This window comes from Phoca vitulina, unplaced genomic scaffold (assembly GCF_004348235.1).
Source record: "Phoca vitulina isolate PV1807 unplaced genomic scaffold, GSC_HSeal_1.0 scaffold14, whole genome shotgun sequence".
Lineage (NCBI taxonomy): Eukaryota > Metazoa > Chordata > Mammalia > Carnivora > Phocidae > Phoca > Phoca vitulina.
The window spans coordinates 13,542,719-13,568,058 of NW_022589717.1; the positions used below are offsets into that span (position 1 = coordinate 13,542,719).

A 25,340-nucleotide genomic window follows, 5' to 3' on the forward strand; every position below is an offset into this window, starting at 1 on the left:
GGGAGAGAAATGAAGAAAGAGCTAAAAAGAATTCAAAGAATATATTTAAGCCAAACACAAAGGTTATCCTCCAAATTTCTCCTGATGCCAGTAACTTGGAAACTTGGATTTTTTAATGGCTTATTGGATAAAGTTTTTAGTTATCATTAGTTGGAGTGTTGTAATAATGAATACTAATACTGGTAGACTACAACCTAAGTGAAAAAATGAGTAAGAGAAAAATCTATTGACAAAAGAAGTCTTCAAAGGTAACTTGTGTTATCTTAGGCCTAAAACTTACGAAGGCCAATGATTTCCTTTAAGAATTTGCAGGTACATGACTGCCCTCATATGGGTTTAATACTTGAATTTTCTTGATGTGTATGATATAGGAAGCTGAAGACCAAAGAAACGAGATGTTTTGCCATGGGTACATGGAAAAAATAAATACAAATTTTCTGTGGAAGTACACACCTGCAAGCCATATTCTTCAAGATTCCTCCAAGATTGGGCAAACATGAACCCTCAATCAAAAAGGAAACAAGCTACACAAGTATAGGCTGATAGACTATCAAGCAACAGAATAAAACATCAAGACATACTGATACTAGAACTATCAGATAATATATAAAACAGGTATACTTAAAAATATATGAATATATAAGACAGGATGGAAAACATAAACATAAATACAAATTACAAGAATATGAAAATGTGGAGGCATATTTGTAAAAATGGCCAAATTGAATCTTTAAATTAAAAATAAAATAAATAATAATAGTAATTAGGCAGTTCAGCAGATGGTAGTTAAAAATAAATTTAACAGAAAGACATTTCTAAATATATTATTCAGAATGCAACACAGAGAAAAGAGAAGATTCACAGAAAAGAGGATCATGGGAAATATGGAGGAGAGAATAAAAAGATCTCCTGTACATCTAATTGAAGTTCCAGGAATGGACAGAGATAAAAATGCAAAGGGATATTAAGGATTTTCCAAAATTGATGGAATTCATGAAGTCTCAGATTCAGTAAGTAAATGGCCTCATTACAGATAAGCTAAAGAAAAGCAATTGTGAGCTGAAGCTAGCTCATATTGTCCCTTAAGAGTCATTTGTTCAATATTCAGGAATTTGCCAACCAATCTTTGAAATATTGGTAACTGGAATTGGCCACGGAGGAAATATTTACACAGTGGAAATCAGCAAACATTATGGGTCAGAGGGTTCCTCTGGAGAGTTATTTTACCAGTACAGCCCTGAGAAAGGCATACCTTCATGCAGCCTAGGAGAATTTCTAAACACAAAAGAGAAAGAGCATTTTAAAAAGAGCCAGATAGAAAGGACAGATGATTGCAAAGAAGTGTCAGTTTAACTGACACCAGTCAGCTGAATAGCAGCATTGAAACACACAAGACAGTGAAGTATCTTCAAAATGCTGTGTGAAATGGAATTTATTTCTGGTAAATTATCATTCAAAAATAGGTCAAAATGCAAGAATGTTCCAATAACAGAATCTCACTAAGTTAACTTCTAGGATATACTTCAAAAACATAGAAAATGATTTAAGAAGGAAGTTCTGAGATGCACAAGGAAATGGTGAGAAAATAAATCTTCAAACACCTGGTAAGGTTTTTTAAAATCACTGAATAAAACAATAAAAATAATGTGCAACTGTGGTAAATTTAAAAAAGACAAGTTAGAACTAAAGTAATGCAGATAAAGATATAGTAGTTGGAACATATGATTGCATTAAAATATTTAATAAATAATTTTATTTAGAAAAGAAAAGACATGCTATGCTTATGGAAAGGAAGACTGGATATTACAAATATACCATATTTACTGAAAGAATTGATAGCAATAAAGATATACAGGTATACAGGTATAGTGTAAAACAGAATGGCAGTAGAAATTTTCCTTGAGATTAACAATAGATTTTTAAATTTATGTGGATGAGTAAAGTTTAGAAGAGTTAAAATACTCTTCAAGAAGTAAGTATAAGGACTTGCGGTACCAGATATCAATAAAAGTATAAAACTATTGTAATAAATAAAATTGTATTATTGTTGCAGTGATAGACAAATGGAGAAATTGATATGAATAAAACACCTAGTTATGGAAACTTGATATTTTACAATGCCAACTCTAATGGGAAAAAGTTGAAAATTGTAGATATGTTTTTGAGACCATTATTTATCCACATTCAAAAGCAATTGATCTTTGTTTCACAAAAATAATTCATATCCAGATGCACAAATGTATTAGCTGTGAAGCAAATTTTAAATATTTTGGAAAAAATACATGAAAGAATATCTATATGACTTTAGGATACAGATAGTCTTTCTGCAGCAAGGCATGTGATAACTCTAAGGAAAGATATAAATATTTTTAATATGCTAACATAAATATTAGTTTTTCTGTTTATTAAATCTCTCATAAAGAAAGCAAAAAAGCAAACCACAAACTAGGAGAAAATAGCAATAGCTAGAAAAAAGATTTATAATCCACAATATTTAGGAACACATACAAATCACTAAGAAATATTTTTTTTAAAGGAGGAGGTGGGTAGAAATTGTGTATGCAAGCACTTCCTAGGAGTATTCTTAGCTTGACCAGTAATCAAGCAAATTGAATTAAAATCATAACAATATGTCATTACATAGACATCAGAGTCACAAAATAATTGAAGTTAAGATACTGTCAGTTGTCATAGAAGATGTGAAGCAATAAGTAAGCCTTATTGGTGTAAAGACAGGAGTGTAAAATTTTACAACACTTTAAAAAACCATTAGGAATTATAATATGAAGTTTAATAGAGGCAAAGACCTATAATCTAACAGTTCCTTCTTTCTCTATAGCCTAGAGAAACACTTCATATTTAAGTGATAAATGCACAAATACTTATATACGTATTATTCCTAATGGCAAATAAATAGAAAGAGTGCACATGTCCATTATAGTGGGATGGATAAATAATGTAGAATTGTCAAAAAATGAAATATCATTCAGTGAAATTAATTACACATAGAAATACAAATTACCATTAATCAATCTGCATTAATTTTATATTATACCATAAAAATCATCAGAACTTTGTGGCTTAAAATAACACCTACTTATTATCTCATAATTTCTCTAGGTCAGAAGTCTAGGAGGCTCAGCTGGGTACACATGGTTTCATTGGGCTTAAATTAAGATGTTGCTAGGGCTCTAATTCTCATCTGAAGCTCAGAATCCTTTTCCAAGCTGACTGGTTGGTTTTTCTTGTTTGTTTGTTTGTTTGTTTGTTTTTATTTTTTATTTTATTTATTTTTTTTAGTGGAGGGGGTTGGGGGGAAGGGCAGAGGGAGAGAGAGAGAATCTTAAACAGGCTCACGCACAGAGAAGAGCCCAACATGGGGCTCCATCTCATAACCCTGAGATTATGACCTGAGCCGAAATCAAGAGTCAGTCATTTAGGGTGCCTGGGTGGCTCAGTCAGTTAAGCGGCTGCCTTCGGCTCAGGTCATGATCCCAGGGTTGTGGGATCGAGTCCCGCATCGGGCTCCTTGCTCAGCAGAGAGCCTGCTTCTCCCGCTGCCTGCCTGCCACTCCCTCTACTTATGCTCTCTCTCTCTCATTCTCTCTGTGTCAAATAAATAAAGTCTTTAAAAAAAAAAAAAAGAGTCAGTCATTTAATTACCTCAGACACTCAGGCACCCCCTGACTGTTGATAGAATTCTTTTCCTTTTTATGCTTTCCACATAGCCCCTTACATCTTCAAACCAGCAACAGTGCACAGATTCCTACTCTTGCTTATAATCTCTGAATTTTTCTGCCACATCTTTCTGACTCCAATCAGAGAAAGTTCTCAGTTTTTAAGGACTCACATAATTCGATTGGGCTCACCCAAATAATCCTGGTAATCTCTCTATTTTAAGACCCATAAACTTAGTTAGATCTGCAAAGTCCCTTTTGCCATGTAGCATAACATATTTACCAGTTCCAGAGATTAGACTATGGGCATCTTTGGGGTGTCAATCTTCCTATCACACAATCAAAACTAATTTTGTACAATAGCATCAGCTTCACACAAACTGTAATTCCACTTATATAATAGGAAAACCTAAACAATTGTTATCTTATATAGTTACCTACATATAAACTAATACTGTAAAATAAAATGAGGTGTGATATATATCTCTATATTTATGTAACTTTACTTTTGTAGGGAGAAGAACATGAGAATAACATAGGGCAGAAAAAAAGCTTCAAGGATTTTGGCAATGCTCTTTTTTTTTTAATTGGTTGATGGGACCCTAGCTGTTTATTATTAATCTTTAAATCTTTAAATGATGATTATTTGCAATTTCCTTTCATGTGTATATGATCAGTTTTACAGTAAAAATATAATCCTTTGAAATATTTTATTAAATAATTTGGAATAATTTTAAATATTAAATACAATGTGTGTAATTTCCTTTAAAATATGTCTTACTGATATGGAAACTGCAAGAAATACAAAGCGTAAAAATTCAAATAATCATTAAAAATAGATAAAAACCCACAAATAACACCTTGGGCAAAGAAGGGATTCCATCAATTTATACCACATATATATGAATATATGAATAATTTCAATATTATAAAAGCATTTGAAGAGAAGGCAGAAGGAGAGAACAGCTCCCATCTTTTTATGTGAGGCTTATGTAAACTTACTACCAAACAAGATAAGGACATTTCACTCAAAAGCATGGATGTGAAATCCTAAACAAAAATTTTACATGTTGAATCCATCCTAGGTTAAATTCTGAAGAGAAGCAGTATATTGGTTAAGTTGGATTTATTCAAGGAATACAATGATACAATGGAAATTTATTATATTAAGTATTTTCATTAAGGTAATCATGGGGATGTTAGCATTATTACAACACAAATAAGGATTCTAGTATTTGGAGTAAAATTTCCAAAGTTAGTAAGTGGTGGATCTGTGAAGTACTCCAGGGTCTAAGCTCAGTATACTCTAAAGTTAATAGTTTATGGTACACCATTTTTCCTTACATGTAATTATTGATGAAAAAATATATTGAAATTAACCAGTCAGTATTTTGTTTCACCTGACAAAAATTTAAATTATCTTAAATATAAAGTGATGTTTGCCTGAAATAATATCCACCAAGAGAAACTCTAAGACCCATAGGTGAAAATATTGAAGAACATAGGACCAAAGCTTGGGAGCAAATGAAATTTAACACTTTGGAAAATAACATATTTTGAAAAGCCTAAGAAAGAGGAGTTTTAGGAAAGCTACTCCAATGATGTTAAACCCATTCTCAAAATGTTCTCAGTGGCCAAAAATAGTTTTGGACTTAGTACATGATAGGAAGGAAAAAAAATAACAGTTATTTTTGCTGTTCCAGACTTAATTCTAAATTTTCTCGCATTTATTTATGAAAAAAATCAAATTTTTTTCCCTGAAACTTGAGCCATCTGTGTCCCAAAGAGATGGAGAACAGAAATATATCAGATAATAAGGAGTATGGTTTGGAAGCAAGTAGAAATTGAGTACATATAGACTATAATTTCATTTATTTTATGTGGGCTAAATTTTAAGCACATTCTTTAAAAGAAAATGGCAATAACTTGTTCTGTGGGAAATTTTCTATTAAAGGAACTGATTAATATAATATGTATATAAATATATTAAAAATGGTAAAAATATGCATAATTTTAACAAAAAAATAAAATAAGATTATAGGACAATGTTAGTGGAATCTTGGAGTGTTTGGGTGGCAGTTCTTATAGATCTATTGCTATGGGTAACTGCCTATGGTAACATACTTCCAAGAAGATCACCATCAGTGTTTTCTCTTCTTAAACATATACCTCATTTCCCCATCAAGACAGAGTCTATTCCCTCCTATCTCTTGAATCAGGCCTTAAGTAGACTTGCTTGACCAACTGAGTAAGATGTTCTAGGGCTTCTGAGCCTATGTTACTAGATTCTGCAGTTTTGCCTTGGGCCTCTTGGAATATTCACTCAAATCTCTGAGAGGCTTTTATAGGACCCTGGAGAGAATACGTGGAGAGAACTCGAGATCACACTGAGCAGGAGAGGGTTCCAGCCAAGCTTAACTATCCAGCTATTTGTCTTTGGCCCTCCAGACCAGACCAGGAACCAACTTAATACCACTAAGGTAACCGAGCTTTTGCTCTCTAGAACAGAATTGTCTAGCTGAGCTCTGCTCAATTTCCTGAGCCATAAAATTATGAAATATAGTAAAGTGATTATAATTTTAATTCAAAATGTTTGTGGATAGTTTGTTGTGCAGCATTTAATAACCAAAACATTAAGAAAGCAAAAATTCATTTGGTTTTATAGATAAGTATTATAATACCATATTTAAGTTACAAAATTAATGAAACAATGAGATGAATTGCCTTAGTCTCTCAGACCTGCAATAAAGCTGAACTGTGAAAGTAGTTTAACGCAATATCCAAATGATCTCTTTGTTCAATTGTCTATTTTTAAATATGTTTTCAATTGTTTATTTTACTATTTATTTACAGTAAAATATAAAGTAGTCTCTAACTGGTTAATGATTATTATGTAAATATCTGACATGATGGAGGACTAAAACACTAATGTATCATAATAATTTTGTTATAACTTAAATAGAAAAAACTAGTTGCTATTTAATGTTAAAACTTTGCATTTCTATATTGATTCATTTATTCATAATGAACTCATTTATTCCATGTTGGGACCCTGACTCTTAGTTTAGGATTTCATGAAACTGGAGATATTTAGTATATAAAATTGCCAATTGTTTCCCATGGTGTTATAAATGAAGATGTACATTTTTAAAGAAACTATATTTAACCTTTGTTTGCTGGCCGAAGTGATGAAGTCCTGGTAATTTACTGAAGAAGGGAAAGACCAATGTTTTAATCACTAATAAGAGTATGTCATTTTACGGATTAAAAACAAAGTCATATCAGGATTTAAGGTGACAACAATAAAATAAGGTAGACCATGAATATGCACAGCAAGGAATATGTCAGAAGAGAGATTCCTCATACTCATTGTATCATGGGTAGGTCCCCTCAACTTACTGCTTCTGATTCTTTTACCTAGAGAGCTTTGCACTCAAGAATTAAGATTATTATGTGATTAAAATATAAGAAATGCAATAACTCCAAGAAATCTCATTTTACAGTAGTGCCAGTTCTATTGCTAGAGGAAAAATCATGATCGATAAGACTGGAACTCATGTAGCAAATATGTTAAATGGCTAAGTATCCTAGAGCAAAAAATAAATAATAACATGTCCCTGTGCCATAATATAGATGAATCAGAAAGGTATATAAATGATATAAATCCACTGCTATAAGGGCAATGATATAAAGATAACAAAATAAAAACTTGTTAAACCATGCTCTGGTTCTCAAAGATGAATTCACAGACTAGGAAATAATTAAGCAGGATTCTGAATATAGAATAGTTCAAGAAGCATATAGGAAGAAGGAGAGAGTGCATAATATTTCAGAAGCAGCAACAACAAATATAAATGTATGGAGACAGGAAAAATGTTACCTATCCAGAAATATATGGGGATGACATGCCTGAAATGAAGGCCTCAAGAAAGATCCGTTTAATTATGGAAGATTTTTACATTAAGCAAATTAGATTTTTTTTTTTTAAAGATTTTATTTATTTATTTGAGACAGAGAGAATGAGAGAGAGAGAGAGAGCACATGAGATGGGGGAGGGTCAGAGGGAGAAGCAGACTCCCTGCCGAGCAGGGAGCCCGATGCGGGACTCGATCCAGGGACTCCAGGATCATGACCTGAGCCGAAGGCAGTCGCTTAACCAACTGAGCCACCCAGGCACCCGCAAATTAGATTTTTAAATGGTAGATAATCTAGGGGCGCCTGGGTGACTCAGCTGGTTAGCCATCCAACTCTTGATTTCGGTTCAGGTCGTGATATCAGGGTCGTGAGGTCAACTCCGACATCTGGCTCCACACTCAGCAGGCGCCTGCTTGAGATTCTCTGTCTCCCTCTCCCTCTGACCTTCCTCCTGCTTGGGCGCACACACTCTCTCTCTCAAATAAATAATACATAAATCTTAAAAATAAAATAAAGTAAAGTAAAATAAAAAACGATAGATAATTTAGAGGAGGGTTCAAAAGTTCAGGACTAGAAGCCCAGACTCTCGCTTCCCATTTCAGCTCTGTCACTTGTTATGTGAGTGACCATGGGCAGGTTACCTAATCGCTTAGGCTCACAGTTTCCTCATCTGTGAAAGAGAGGGAAAAACCCAACTCATGGCAGTTTTGTGAATAAATTGAGATAATTCTTAAAGCAATTGGAACACTGCGTGTGCCACAGGATACACTCAATAGATTTTTACTCAGTATAGCAAGCATTTTTATCCTGTAGTTGTATTAGTTTTTTTTGTTTTTGTATTATTATAGGCAGAAGTAAGTCATGATCGGAGATAAGCAGTAGTCCTAGAAATGAAAAGGGCAGATGTGAAAGGTGTTAAGAAAGTGGAAACAGGACAAGTATGTGACTGAATGCAGGTATTGAAGAGATGATTTTATAATTAGTTTTTGTAGTGGATTTCTTTAGTAACCCATCCAGTGGTGTTTTCATCAAATAAGACAGATAATATAAAATGAGGAAAAAGTTTGAGGAGAATTACATTGAGTTAATTTGTGGATATTATGTACATGTTCCATGTACACTTTAAGAAATTGTTCATTATCAGACAAGATTCTGCCTACGTTCATTTGAGTTGTGAGATATTAGGCTTGGTATAGAAATTTTAAAGGGATCTCATATAGAAACAGTAAAGAAAACTACAAAGAATGCGAAACTAGAATGTTACAATATACCACTTGGGATGCCTCGCTGGCTCAGTCTGTTAAGCGTCTGCCTTGGGCTCAGATCATGATCCCAGGCTCCTGGGATCGAGTCCCACATCGGGCTCCTTGCTCAGCGGGGAGCCTGCTTCTCCCTCTGCCTGCTACTCCCCCTGCTTGTGCAATCTCTCTCTCTCTGATAAATAATTTTTTTTTTTTAAAGATACCATTTGAGGTTTGAGAAGGCGCCTAAAACACTGAAAAGGATGAGCTAGGGATGAAGGTGAAGTAAGAAATAACATTTTACATAATGTTATATAATAATAGTACGAAATCTAAGGAATTAAGAATTTTGAGCTGGAGAAAATGGTCAACAGTGCCAAATGCTGAACAGAGATCAAGCAATATGGGACTCAGAATGTTACTTGATATTTCCTTTTGAAAGAAATTAATACCAATAATAAAATAATTTGGGATGTTATTTAGTTTCAGTATGCTCAGAAACAGAGAATGTTAAAATCTGAAAGAAACCAATTTTGATCTGTTAGCTCAGTTTAACTTAATTTTATTCTTTCTTACCTATCAGGAAGCAGAAACTTGGGCGCCTAGGTGGCTCAGTCATTAAGCATCTGCTTTCTGCCTTGGGCTCAGGTCATGATCCCAGCGTCCTGGGATTGAGCCCCACCCCACGCCGTTGAGCTCCCTGCTCAGCGGGAGGGCTGCTTCTCCCTCTCCCACTCCCCCTGCTTGTATTCCCTCTCTCGCTGTGTCTCTCTCTGTCAAATAAATAAGTAAATTATTAAAAAAAAAAAGGAAGCAGAAACGTTTTAATAGTTTTCTCATGTATTTAAATAACTTAAAGTTGACATTTATCTAATTTTTCAAAATGCAAATCCACTTAATGAAAGAAAGCATATTTAGACAAAGGTATTTTCCAAATTATATATTATGACACATTATAGTTAATAACTTATCATTTGTATATTGCATGTTCATAAAAATAGATGCAGTGATTTTTATTTAAAAATGTATTCTATGCAGTTGTTATTTTTAAAATTTATACAAAATAATACTCTAAGGCTGAAAATAGTTGCTTACAAAAGTTCATTCTAATTCAAAGTTAATATTCTTCATTTTATGTATTTTAAAAAGAAAATTATCACCTGTTCCATGCATTGATACTGAGTAACTAGATGTTATTTTGGGAACTGTGAGATATCAAAAAGCAAACCACGGTTATGAAAGCAACAGTTAAAGCTTAACTGGAGGGGGCATCCCACTTTTTAATGGGAAAAAAAGTGGTTTATCAATGCATTTATACACTCTAAGTATAAACAAAGAAGGTATTTATTTCTCAGTTTAAATGTAAATAGAGGTATGTTTTAATATGACTTTATATAGTTCTATTCCCTCTAAAAATTACCTTAAGGAATATCTATAGTTTTATTGATTCCTATTGGTATACCGAATTATACTTTATTTTAACTGTAAAATGGAATTAAATTAAGGTAAATTTTAATAATACAATTGTAGGTATTATGCAGGAATTATGCAAAGTAACTTTGGTACTCCATTAATCAGGAAATAAAATGTGCATATAAACTATGATTTATTGAGGGAAAATGCTATTTTACATCTGGTGCGTGGTATAAGGTCTAATCCTGTATGCAGCACATTAAAGAAACTCACACTAACCATGGATTAAAATTAAAATTAAACTGCATAATGAGGCATGTAGTTAAAATAATTTTATTTTATTTGTGATGTCACTTGGAAAATATCTCTATCCATACTGTTGCATGTATATCTTTTAAAAATATAAATCACTCTCAAATTTTATTAAAAAAAGGCCTTAACTTTTTATGAGTCAAATAATTTAATGACTCATATTTCACTTTAAATATTACTCCTGTATTATGAGAGCTGCTCTCATATAAAAATCATAGTAGTTCTACATGCAAGGTAGTGAAACAAAAAATTTTAGGAGGAGCAGAAATTTTGATTTTGTTTTTACTTTCACTTTCTTTTAAAAACTTCAAGTGATATCTGCAAATCAGGCTCTTTGTGCTTGGAACATATTGATAGAGTTTGGAGGGTTAGTGCTGTTTTCAGAAATAATGGTGTTTATGGTTGTTTTATATTCTCAATAGATTTTAATGAAAGTGGGATTGCAAAACCTCCTGATAAAATATAATCATCCATTATGTAGTAAAATATTTCTTTTTTGCTACCAATCTATTTTGAAAGACAGAATGTTAACCAAACACATCACCCTTCCTATTGTCTTTTTAAATTACAGCACAAGTTACATGTTTGAAAAGGTAAAATTTGTATACTTCTAGAATTAATGTCAAAGAATTACTTAGGCAAAATGATCTCTTTGGGGAATGAAGACCTGTATAAACATTTTTGAGACTGCAAGGGAATTTTTTTTTTTTTTTTTAAGATTTTATTGAATTATTTGACAGAGAGACACAACGAGAGAGGGAACACAAGCAGGGGGAGTGGGAGAGGGAGAAGCGGGCTTCCTGCAGGACTCGATCCCAGGACTCTGGGATCATAACCTGAGCCGAAGGCAGACGCTTGATGCCTGAGCCACACAGGCGCCCTGCCAGGGAAATTTAAATGAATATAAAGTGTCTTTTATTTATACATTCAATGAAAATGTACCTGGTCCTGTTCAAAATGTTCAACAATAGCTTTGCGGAGTGGCAGTATCGTAGCCAATGAGGTTTAACCGAGGCGCAGTTATTGCTAATTGAAAACTTTTCCCAAAATGTTCAACAGTACTACAACGTTGCATTTAAATTAATAACATTTTGAAAAAAAAGAAAAACTCAGAATGGGTTACCACTATTTATCTTAAATTTTTTTCTGTTAAAACACGTAAGAGGGGCGCCTGGGTGGCCTAGTCCTTAAGCGTCTGCCTTCGGCTCAGGTCATGATCCCAGGGCCCTGGGATAGAGCCCTGCATCAGGGTCCCTGCTCCGCGGGAAGCCTACTTCTCAATCTCTCTCTCTCTCTCTCTCTCGCTGTCTCTCTCTCTGTGTCAAATAAATAAATAAAATCTTTAAAACAAAACAAAACAGATAAGAATATGCCTTCCACTTAAACATCCTGAGCCATCAGAAATTCTGGATTACAAATTACTTTCAAAATATATCCTCATACTATTTGTATATATTTTATAAAATCTTAATTATTTGTAGTTTAGAACTATGGCTATTTTCTAATATAATAAGATTCCCTTATAACTTTACATGTCTTATAAATAAAGAATTTGCTTATATGTACTAAATCCTCAATAAGACAAAGGGTAGGAAGAAGACGTGAATTATGAGTTATTAAAATGTAAACATAAGGAAATTAAAGGAGAAAAAGAAATGTATTATTATACAGTATATAGTTGATGCCAAACTTAGTGAATATGTTGAATAGTATATTTTAAAACAGAAGATCAAATACTTTTGCTTTGATAAGCTGAAACTTTTTTGCATGTACACTGCATAAAATTTGTATTTTGAAAGTGCCTTTTTATATTCTGTTCTTACATGAGAAATACAAATATATGCTTTCCAAAAACAACCTTTTGGTTTGAATAAGTCTTCTCAGATGATTTTTATCTTCTTGGTTATCCACCGAATCATATTGTGAATAAGGTTCACATAAATAAAGTTTCCTAAATAGATATTTCATTTACTTATAATTTAAATGATCTAAAAGAATTGTATTAAATAATGAACTCTAGATTTTTCTTTATATGACTTCTTTACATAGTCCTGAATCAAAGCAGTTTTATTCAGTTATTTTAGATATTGCTATTCTAACAAGTACTTACTCAAGAATCAGGCCAGCTACAAAATTAGAGGTTAATGTCAACCAAATAGTGATAAAATACACTTTTTTGCATTATCCATATTCTTCATCCTCTGAATAGTAATTGTACAGGAAACAAAATTTTCTATCACTGATAAAAAGGAAATATATTTTAATGGATTTAATGACTTAAAAAAATTTTCTAGGGGCCCCTGGGTGGCTCAGTTGCTAAGCGTCTGCCTTAGGCTCAGGTCATGATCTCAGGGTCCTGGGATCGAGTGCCGCATCGGGCTCCCTGCTCCATGGGAAGCCGGCTTCTCCCTCTCCTACTCCCCCTGCTTGTGTTCCCTCTCTCACTGTGTGTCTCTCTGTCAAATAAATAAATAAATAAATCTTAAAAAAATAATATTCTAGTGAAAAACTGAAATGACTTTAAAATATAGAAATATACCAATATATAGCAATAGTTATATATGTTAACACAAAATACTTGCTTTATTTTATTTACAGTTCAGTTGACTATGTTTTAATTACTTTTTCTTTTTTTTTATTTTTTTTTATTTTTTTTTTTTAAAGATTTTATTTATTTATTTGAGAGAGAGAGAGAGAGAGAGAGCACATGAGAGGGGGAGGGCCAGAGGAAGAAGCAGACTCCCCGCTGAGCAGGGAGCCTGATGCGGGACTCGATCCTGGGACTCCAGGATCATGACCTGAGCCGAAGGCAGTCGCTTAACCAACTGAGCCACCCAGGCGCCCTACTTTTTCTTTTAAATGCCACAAAAATGGCCAATTTAAAATTCTCTGGAACTACAGTTAATGTTTCAAATATAATTAACTGAATAACCAATAAGTTACTTAAAATAAAACCAAATAAGCAAAACCAAAATTGTTTATTTGGTTTTATACCATCATAAATAACTATAATTTCTTAATGAAAGCCATGTTCTAATGACATCATTCTTTATCCACATGATATAAACTTTCAGTGAACACTTTGTATTTAAGGCATATAGAACACCTGTGGTTTGAAATCTGAAATAATATATCAGACTTCAATTGCTATTTTAATTTATTGTTTCTTCTTTTCCAAGCATGAAAAACAAAGCATAATACAGCATTCATACTGAGCTAAGATGCAATCATTTCAGGCTCAAGTGAGGGTCTCATCATGTTATCACAAGATTGCAAACAGCTTATTATGCACTAGAGCAGTATGGACACCTTAAAAAAAAAAGCTTTTAAATGGTAACCATGCTGAGCTCAAATGAGACAATTATGGATTTAAATGGATCTTAGTAGTAATAAGAGAATTATGAATATGTTGAACAGTGAAACCAGAACGTCTTTTCAAATAGCGAAAATATGCAATGTGTATTTTATCGCTAATTTTATATTTATACATCTTACTTTTTCTTTATTTATCAGAGTTTTTAAAAATATATGATACATCATTTCTCAAATGATATCATATATTTTTAAAAACTCTATATGAATGCATCATGAGACCCTAAAGATAGTATAAAAAATCATGTATTATTAACTGCATGTTCTTTTACTATCTTAATATATTACACTCAATACTGAAGTTTATCTGTGATTTTATAGATATGAACATATTTTTTATTATTTATTTCCTCAGCATAGTGAACACATTACAGCCTCCCACACCAGAGAAGGCTCTGGAGTTTTGATTTCTCAAAGGAAGAAAATGGGTTTCCTTTGGTGTCCATAGATGTTCCATTTTTCCATTGTCTTGGTTATTTAGTGTTGCATAGTATTTTTTTTTATTATTTATGTATTTATTTATATATTTATTTATTTATTTTGTTGTTTTCTAAAACATAAACCTGAGAATGCTATGCAGGGATATTGCATAGAATTCTTTAAGTGTTCTTTTAAATATGCTCACCTATGTGGGGAATGTATTTAGCTGAAGATTCATAGAAAAATATTTTCTAAAAGTTTATTACCCTGGGGATCTACATAAGCTACAGGATCTTAGAAGTTTTTGGGGACAGTGAAGAATATTGGGCCTATAGTCAAAAAGATGTGATTTCTATAGTATCTCTTAGTCCTCTGTGGAATTTGACCTCTTAGGTCTTCATTGTTTTTCAATTTAAAATGATTATAGTAAACTGGATTTTTTGAGTTCTTTTGGTAGGCTAACATACAAAATGTATTTGACTTGAGTTATTGTCTCCAAGAAAAATAATTCAACTTTGAGGTTTGCTTCCTAACTTCTGTTTTCTTTTTGTATTAAGTACATGTGAAATATTAAAGTTTCATGTAAAGGCTTTGGAGAAAAGTTCTCAGGACTTATGAAACTGTGAAAGGCATGGGAAAAAAAATGGGAAAGGGAAAAGATATGATGCCTGGCTATTTCTCAGCAGGCGAGAAGAAGAGATTCTGGAAAAGATGAAGAGTCCCTGTGCCACCCCTAACTTGGGTCTTAGCTAGGAGACTTTTGGGCAGGTTACTTCCAGGCAACTATAGCATAGTTAATGTGACCAAGCAAAAAGTGAGAATAAGTTGTTCTCTTTAGTCTGCCCCAGTTCCTGCGTGGAACAGATAGTATATGGAGAGCCAAGGGGCCTCCCGTCCTGCGCAAGCAAAAAAGCAGAGTAAGAGCTTAAGCTAAATGCTAAAACAGGAGGATGTGCCATCTGAGAAAAGTGTGTAGCACCATCCGGACAGTGAGAGTCAGAGTAAATGCTGACTGGTACAGGGGTTGTAGTGTGTATAAAACTGCAATAATACTACTATGAACGATAATCTTTTTTTTTCTTTTGCAAGTTTGAACCATAATCTTTTTTTAATTTTTATTGTTATGTTAATCACCGTACATTACATCATTAGTTTTTGATGTAGTGATCCACGATTCATTGTTTTCGTATAACACACAGTGCTCCATGCAGAGCGTGCCCTCTTTAATACCCATCACCAGGCTAACCCATCCTCCCACCCCCTCCCCTCTAAAACCCTCAGTTTGTTTCTCAGAGTCCATCGTCTCTCATGGTTCGTCTCCCCCTCCGATTCCCCCCCTCTTCATTTTTCCCTTCCTCCTATCTTCTTTTATTTTCTTTTTTTTTTTAACATATATTGTATTATTTGTTTCAGAGGTACAGATCTGTGATTCAACAGTCTTGCACAATGAACCATATTCTTTTAACCAAAACAGTCATAAGAAATGGTTCTGGAAGTGCCAATTTACTATATAGTCATTGCATTACTTAGTCAAGTAAGGAAAACTATTATGCCAGGAACAGAATTGCCTAAGAACGACTCTGGATGGTCTGCACAACATGACATTTTTCCAACTGTGGCTCACTTCCGTAGGCAGGGGTGCTGAGATGGACAGGGTTGGGGCATTTTACAGGCACCACAGGATCTAATGCCTCAGATGCACTGTAGCTCAATTTCTCAGGCAACTCCTGAAAAGAGCAGGCACTCGAGACTAAATGACACCAAACAGCCATGTGGGCCAATATTTTTTTTTTTTTTTTTTTTTCCCATTCTAAGGAGACCCACAGAGCAATGTGGGATTTCTTTACTGGAATCAAAGCATAGCCAACTGCTACTGTGACTCCGCCCTGGGACGCCACTCCACTGAATGATGTACAGACTGAGGAGCTAGGTGACTTTGTCCTGCTGATTCTGCATTTGTGATTTTTTTCCTATCTCAGTAAATTCCACTCCTTAAACCATGGTTCTGACTTTGTAGAAGTTTTTCTGACTCCTGGTCCTAGTAGCAGCCGTGAAAGGACCAATCCAGAACAACACATTTTAAACTCTAACTAATAAAAAAATTCCTAAGTAGTTAAATTACTGTTTCAGTTACTGAATTTTGCACAAATCTACTTGAAGAACATTTCTTTGCAACTTTGTATCTGCTAGCTTATTCAAAAAAATAGAAAAAATTAAGAAAAGAGAAGAATTTAAAATTAGTTAATTCTACATTTCACACTATTCATTGCATAACAGTGTTTTCCAAAGAAAACTTCCTTAAAGGTAATTATTGCCTAGTGGAAGGCATATGTCAAAATCAATTTCATTTTAGAAATGGTAAAGAGAACGTACAGAGAAGTCACATGTATGGGGGCACCTGGGTGGCTCAGTCGGTTAAGCGACTGTCTCCGGCTGGGGTCATGATACCAGGCTCCTGGGATCGAGCCCCACATTGGGCTCTCCGCTCAGTGGCAAATCTGCTTCTCCCTCTCCAGAGCTCTGCAATCTCTCTTGCTTTCACTCTCTCTCAAATAAATAAATAGAATCTAAAAAAAAAAAAAAAAAAAAAAAAAGAAGTCACAAACATATAATAATGTTCACTGACTTTTTATCCCTTTTTTTTTTTTTTTAAAGATTTTACCTATTTATTTGAGAGAGAGAATGAGATAGAGAGAGCATGAGATGGGGGAGGGTCAGAGGGAGAAGCAGACTCCCTGCTGTGCAGGGAGCCTGATGCAGGACTCGATCCTGAGACTCCAGGATCATGACCTGAGCCGAAGGCAGTCGCTTAACCAACTGAGCCACCCAGGTGCCCCTATCCCTTTTTTTTTTTTTTTTTTAAGATTTTATTTATTTGTTTGAGAGAGAGAGAGCAGGAGCAGCAGGGAGGAGCAGAGGGAGAGGGAGAAGCAGATTCTCCGCTGAGCAGCTGAGCAGGGAGCCTGCCATGGAGCTCCATCCCAGGGTCCTGGGATCATGACATGAGCTAAAGGCAGACACTTAACTGACTGAGCCACCCAGGTGCCCTGGAAAATAGCTTTTTAATTATGACATTTTGCAGATAAGTAGCATTTTACGATGATATAAAAAAAGGTAGGTATTTTTTTTCAGTAAACAATTAAAATGTGTTAAAAATCACAAAATAAAGTATATAATTTAAAAATTATAATATTTTGTTTGCTTCAAGTTTATTCCAGAATTAAAAAAACAGTAGTTAAAGCAAAGTCTTGTTGAATTATAATTGTTTATTTGTATCATCTGCTTAATAAATAAAAAGTAATAAACCAATTAACATAGAAAAAACTTGTTTAGAAACAGCTTTAGTATAACCATTCAAATAAAAATAAATTTCAGAAAGAAAATTAAACATTTTTGTTGTTATTCAAAACATGCATTATTTAAGCAACTTGATATAATTACTGTAGATATTTCAGTGGAATATCCAAATCAGATAACAAAATAAACTGTATGGATTTTACACAAAAATTTAGTATTTATTTTCTGATGCACTTTTACAAGTAAGGTTTGGTGGTGCCAAAATTATCTACTGATATTCTGCTGTGCATAGTCTCCATTGCTTAAATTGAGTTTCATTCAGTTGGAAAATGCCTATCAGCACTGTGTTTTGTGACACACAGTAATTACAAAGTTAATTTTGCAAATCTCATAAGCTTAGCACTTTCAATTCTTTAAGTGATATGCCTAATAATATTTTGAACATTTTAAACAACTTTGTTAAATTTGAGTAAACTATTATTTTAGCTAAAAATGACATTGGGGTTCTTTCAAGTTCATTTTTACTTTTGTCATCATGAATTTTAAAGGGGGATTTAAGTTTAAGAGATCAGTAAAAAGAAAAAAATGATAAAATTGTAATAGTCTAATCTCAAAAACATACATTTGAATAAAATATTTTAAAGTTAGTCATCTTTTTTTTAAAGATGTTAGAATAATTTCAGGAGGGCAGTAGTCATTTAGTAGATTACCTTTTTTAATTTCAATATCAGTAGTAATCTTTTTAAATCTAATTTATCTCATGGTACTTATATGCCCTGAAATTATATTATAATATCATTTTTTTAGGAAGTAAATTTATTAAAAAAACTTTCAGGTAAGCAATTCAATTGATCATTGGGCTCATGATATTAGAAAATAACAAATACATTAATGAACAATTTATAAATTAGAAAGTGTTTCTTAACATGGATTTGTTGACAAAAGGGGTAAGGCTGGCTTTAGGAATAAAAATACATAATATGGATAGAGATTATGTATAATATATAAATATATATTATATCATGTTGACAATGTAGAGAGGCTATTATATTACCAGATAAAGTTTATAAAGATGAAATAATAACATTTTCTCATCCTATAATTTCTATTTACTATCAATTCTAAAGTCTAGCAAAAATTAAGCTTTTCTATGCTATTCTAATTACATTATTAAACATGATTTTTTAAAAATATTTTATTTATTTATTTGAGAGAGAGAGAGAGCACAAGTGGTGAAGAAGAGGTGGAGGGAGAAGCAGGCTCCCCACCAAGCAGGTAGTCCCAAACTGGGACTGGATTCCAGGACCCCGAGATCATGACCTGAGCCAAAGGCAGACGCTTAACTGAACCACCCAGGTGTCCCTCAAACATGAATTTTTTAAAAAACTGAATTTAAATAAATGTTCGTGATTCAACTAGGTACTCATAAAAATATATTTTATTAACTTTTCACCCTTTATATATTGCTAGTTTCTCCCAAATTGCAAAGGGCATTTACCTATTATTATTGTTAGTGCTTATCAAAGGACCTAGGTCAGACATTGAGTATCTGGAAGATTAGTAACATATGTAACAGCTACATTTCCAATTATAATGTGTGTGAGCCAAAGATCTCTGAAATTGCAAGTTTTAGCACTATATAACAAAGACAGTTATTTTCATCAGTAAAACGTACTTTGCCATAGTTATTTTTGTTTGTTTTACTATAGACTTTCTTTTTGAAGGAGTTTTAAGTTTACAATAAAATTGAGTGGTGGATACAGAGTTTTCCCATATATTTCCTGCCCCCCCACATGTACAGCCTCCCCTCTTATAACATCACTTAACCATAATGATACATTTTTTACTACACATGAACGGATACTGACACATTAAAATGAGCCAAAGCCCATAGTTTACTTTAGGGTATTTTTGATGTTGTACATTCTGTGGGTTTAAACAAGTGTATAATGACATGTATTCATCGTTATAATATCATACAGAGTATTTTCACTGTCCTAAAAATTTTCTGTGCTCTGCTCATTCATCCTTCCCATCCCCAACCTCTGGACCACTGATCTTTTTACTCTCTCCATAGTTTGGCTTTTCCATGATCTCATATAATTGGAATCATACAGAATGTAGCCTTCTCAGACTGGCTTTTTTTCACTTAGCAATATGCATTCAATGTTCCTTCATGTCTTTTCATGATTTGATAGCTCATTTCTTGTTTGGGCTAAATAACATTCCATTGTCTTGTTGTGCCACAGTGTATTTATCCATTCACTGACTGAAAGACATCTTCCAAACTGCTAATGATATTGAACATCTTTTTGTGTATTTATTTGCCATCTTTAGGTGGTCATTGGTAAAATGTCTGTTCGAAGGTTTTGCCCATTCTTTTATAGAGTTGTCTATATTTGAGTTTAGAGGGTTCTTTATATATTACAGACACAATTGCTTTATCAGATATGTGTTTTGCAAATAATTTCAGTCTGTGGCTTGTATTTACATTTTCTAAACAGTGCCTTTTGAAGAGCAGAAGTTTTAAATATTGATGAATTCCAGTGAATATTAGTTTTTTTTTAATTTTTATTTTTTAGGTATGCTTTTGGTGTCATAGCTAAGAAATGGTAATCTAACATCATGAAATTTTTCACAGATGTTTTCTTTTAGAATATGTAAGTTTTATATTTCACATTTAGGTTTATAATCAATTTGGAGGTACGGATCAAGGCATTTTGCATAGTAGTGTGCAATAATTACAACATCATTTGTTGAAAAGACTATTTTTTCTGCATTGAATTACCTTGTGACTTTATCAAGAATCACTGTACCATATATGCGTGGGTTCCATTTTTGGATCCTGTAGTCTATTCCATTACCTATATGTCTATTTTTCCTCTATACCACATTGTCTTGGTCACAGAAATTTCATAGAAAGTCTGGAAATCAGGCAGTTAGACTCCTCTGAATTTGTTATTTTCCAAAATTGTTGATGCATTTAGTTCTTTCGAATCTCCATATAATTTTATAAGTAGCTTGTCTATTTTTACAAAAAAAAAAAATTCCTGGAGCATTTATTGGAATTGCCTTAAATCTATAGATCAATTTGGAAGAATTAGCATCTTAACAAATGTGTCTTCTATTTATATCTGTCCATTTTTAGATCATGCTGGATTTGTTTTATCACTATTTGTAGGTTTCTTTTTTTTTTTTTTTTCTTTTCACATATCGGTCACTTATTTTGTTAGATTTATACCTAAGGAGCTAATGTTTCTGGATGCTATTATATGTGTGATAATGTGATATAATAAGAAATACATATTTTTGTCTTCATCCCTGGTTCCTGACCAGAATTCCTAAAATCTTTGTAATTTCCTAATCAATAAAAAAAAAAAAAATGGTAGGAATATCTTTCATTCTAATGTTCGATTTTTGACCTTGGTTCATGACACAGAGCTCCTAAATGCCTTGGAATTTCCTAGGTAAGAGGAGCATCATTTGTTCTAATGGAGCAACTTTTGTTGGGCTCATGGATAGCTTCAGAATGGGGACTGACCACCAGACCAAGCCACGGTTAGAAGTTTCAGAAAAAAGAGGGGCTGAAGCTTGAGTTAATAACTGACCATGCCTACATGATGAAGCCTCCATAGAAATCCCTGAACTTCTGGTTTAGTGAATATATCCACATTCCAACTCACAGGAACAGAAGATCCTCTGCTCAGGACCCTTCTGGACCTTGCCCTATACATATCTTCATCTGGCTGTACTTCTGTATCCTTTGTCATATCTTTTATCATATAATAAGCAGGTAAATATAAGTAAATGTTCCTCTGAGTTCTCTGTGCCGTTCTAACAAATTATTGAATGCAAAAATGGGGTTGCAAGCCTCCAGATTTAGCTAGCTGGTCAGAAGTACATGTGACAACCTGAGACTTGTGCCTGGCATCTAAAGCGAGGCGGTCTTGTGGGACTGAATCCTTAACTCATGGGATCTGATGCTACTGTATTTAGACGGTGCCGGAATCAAACTGAATTACAGGACACTCAGCTGGTGTAGAGAATCAGTCAGTGTGGGAAAAATCCCATACCTCTGGTCACAGAAGTGAAGTGATATGACTAGTAGAGGAGAAACAGGAGAGTTTTTTCTACGGCACTATTTTTATTTAAATTTCCAATTTTAAAGAAATTAACTGAATTTTTAAAATATTGACCTTGAATCCTGTGATATTGCTAAACTCACAGAAGAGTTCTGATTACTTTTTTGTAGATTCTTTAGAAATACCAACATAAAAAAATCATGTCATCTGAGGATGCAGACATTAATTTCTTCTTCTGAATCTGTCTGCATTTAATTTTTTTTTTTTTTGTCTCATCCCATTGGCTAGAACCTCCATTACAATGTAGAATAGCAATGATGAGGGCAGGTCTACGTGCCTGTTACTAATCACAGGGAAAGCACTCAGCTGTTCACTGTCAATAACAATATAAGTTGTACTTTTTTTTGTAGATGGTCCTAACCATATTAATGGAGTCTTCAATTCATACTTTTCTGACAGTTTTTTTAATCAAGAATGATATTTGAACTTTTCAATTTTATTTTTTTCTGTATCAGTTCAGTTGATCATATAGATTTCCTTGTTTAGTCTGCTCATTGGTGAATTACAATTACTTTTTTCTGAATGCTGAAACAACTTTAAATTTCCAAGAAAAGCCAACTTGATCATAATGTAGTACCAAATTCATATATTTCTTGAATCGTTTATATTTTTAAAAAGTCATTCGTTCTTTTTAAAATTTTTTAATTTAAATTCTAGTTAGTTAACATGCAGTGCAATATTGATTTCAGGAGTAGAATTCAGTGATTCATCACTTACAAACTCATCATAATGAGTGCTCTCCTTAATACCCGTCAACCATCTAGCCCATCTCTCACCCACCTTCCTCCATCACCCCTCAGTTTCTTCTCTATCATTAAAAGTCTCCTATGGTTTGCTTCTCTCCCTCTTTTTCCCCCTTCCCATCTGTTCATCTGTTTTGGTTCTTAAATTCCACATATGAATGAAACCATATGGTATTTGTCTTTCTCTGATTTATTTACCTTAACATAATATACTCTAGCTCTATCCACATCATTGCAAATGTTAAGATTTTATTCTTTTTGATGGCTGAGTAATATTCCATTTAAATATATACAGACATATATATATATATGTGTGTATATATATACATAGTCATCTTTTTCTGTCCATATATAAAATGGATATAAAATAATCTTTATTCATTCATAAGCTGATGGACATTTGGGCTCTTTCCATAGCTTGGCTATTGTTGATAATGCTGCTATAAACATTGAGGTGCAGGTACCCCTTCAAATATGTATTTTTGCACCCTTTGGGTAAATACCTAGTAGTGCAATTGCTAGATTGTAGGGTAGGTCTATTTTTAACTTTTTGAGGACCCTCCGTACTGTTTTCCAGAATGGCTGCCCCAGTTTGCATTCCCACCAATAGTGCAAGAGTGTTCCCCTTTCTTTGCACCCTTGCCAACGCCTGCTGTTTCAAATGACTAAAAGTCATTAGTTATTTTCCCTTTCCCATTATTACTCTTTGGAAGGAAGTCACTCTGCAAAACCCACACTTAAGAACTGGGGAGTTATGTGCAATCTCCTTGAAGTCAGAATATCTATATAATTTTTTTGGAATTTTTCTGACTAGAAGGTTTGTCTCTTCTCCCTCACTTATTCATTCAAAAATTTCTTTATACCACTACCACTAGTAATTATTCTACATTGATGGGATTATGTTAAAGGGTCATAAAACAGACAACTGAATAGAACTCCTAGCAGCAATAGTCAGAACAATTTGAGCAACCACATAAATAAATTAGTATTCATTTATAACCCAAAGATAAAATGAATATTCATGAGTTCATATTGATATAAGTAAATGATTGAATGAATAAATGCATCAGAGAGAAAAGACAAAGCTCCCATGCAAAAGTATTCTAAATAATTAATTTAGATACCCCACCTTCAACGAGGTGGAGCATAACTTCCTATTCCATAAGTGTGGGCTACACATAGTAACTTCCTTCTAAAAAGTGCACCATGGAAAGAGAAAAATTAACTTTCCAGTGGAACATGTAGAGTAAGTTTACTCCACAGTAACTTCACAGTAGAGAAATCTGTCAAACACTACCTCAGCCAGGTGATCAATGTCAACATCAATAGTGAAAGTCACGTGGATGGTATTTACCCTTGATATCATGTGTTAGAAATAGGATTTTATTTTGTGTTCTTTCTCTAAAAGACCAATGACTCAAGTCTAAATAGAAAAAAATACCAGAAAAATTTTAATAATCATTCTACACAATATTTGACTAGTGTTTCTCACTACTATAAATATCAAAAACAAGGGAAATCTGGAAAACCATCACAGCCAAGAATCGTTAGCATAAGGAAACACAATGACTAAATGTATGTGATATCCTAGACAGATCTTGGAACAGAACAAGGATATTAGGCAAAAATTAAGGAAATCTGAAGAAATCATGGGCTTTAGCTAATGATAATGTATCAATATTAGTTCAGGAATTATAACAAAGGTGCTATACTCTAAGACATTAGTAGGGGAAACAGTGTGAGGAAGATGGAAACACTGTGCTACCTTTCCATTTTTCTGTAAATCTAAAACTGAATTAAACAAGAAAGGTTATTTCAAACAAAATGACTTTAAAAATACATAGCAGAAATATTTGTTTAATCATAATATGGCACATATATGCCTATATATGTATGCACATCTACCTCGGGGAACTCAGAAGCACTTAATGAATTAAAACTTTAGAAGGAAAGAAGACTGGGATGGAAGATATGCATGCATCTCAAATGTAGAGTTGACCTATGTGCTGTCTGACTGCAGACTAAAGTTACAAATTTTTCAAGTCTCTGCAGATATGCTGAGTTAAAACAAATAGGTACCCCAGGGTTAGGTGCCCTGCAGTCCATCTGATTACAGCTTCAGAATTTCAAGGGGCTTCTAGCTGTAATAAGTGCTTCCCCATCACCCTTTTTATTCTCTCCTTGGAAAATGTGCTCAATGATATTTGTCCTTAACAGTGGAACCTGAATTTCCATAGTGTTACATACATAACAATTTATATTCTTTCTCACAGGAAATAATTATGGTGCCAGACCTATGTCAAAGGCTCTTTATGTCACTCACTATGTGGAGAATAAATTTGTCTTCATAAATTTCTCTTTGAATGTGTATAATGACTAGCAATTTGCTATCATTTCTGCTGGTCGGATAGCAATAGTTACATTCATTTTATATGAAATGAGAAGTAAATATATTATGTATATAAAATCACATTATCATTATGCATTTCCTACAAAATAACTAAGGTTAAGTATTTGGAAAATAATCCCATTTTGGAGAGTGCTGGCAAAGAGACAGTACCTACTTCTTATAAAAATGTCTTGTGTGAGAGTATTTTGTCACTGCCTTTGTGACTATACAATTTTAAGTGAGGTTGAGGAAATCGGGAGTAACAGTAATACCTGAAATAGACTCTATGTGTTTGGGTCCCTGAGCAAACACAGTATTTCAAATCATTATCTTTGGGAATTTTTCCCTTCACATAAGCGACAACTTTTGTACAAAAATAGCACTACTGGCTGTAATAGGAAAAGATGAGAGTAAATGTT

At 33.4% G+C, this 25,340-nt stretch overlaps 1 pseudogene; it reads left to right on the forward strand.

Annotated features, from left to right (window-relative positions):
- Positions 1 to 11,527: 11,527 nt before the first annotated feature.
- On the forward strand, positions 11,528 to 11,660 carry LOC116637642 (annotated as a pseudogene).
- Positions 11,661 to 25,340: the final 13,680 nt, after the last annotated feature.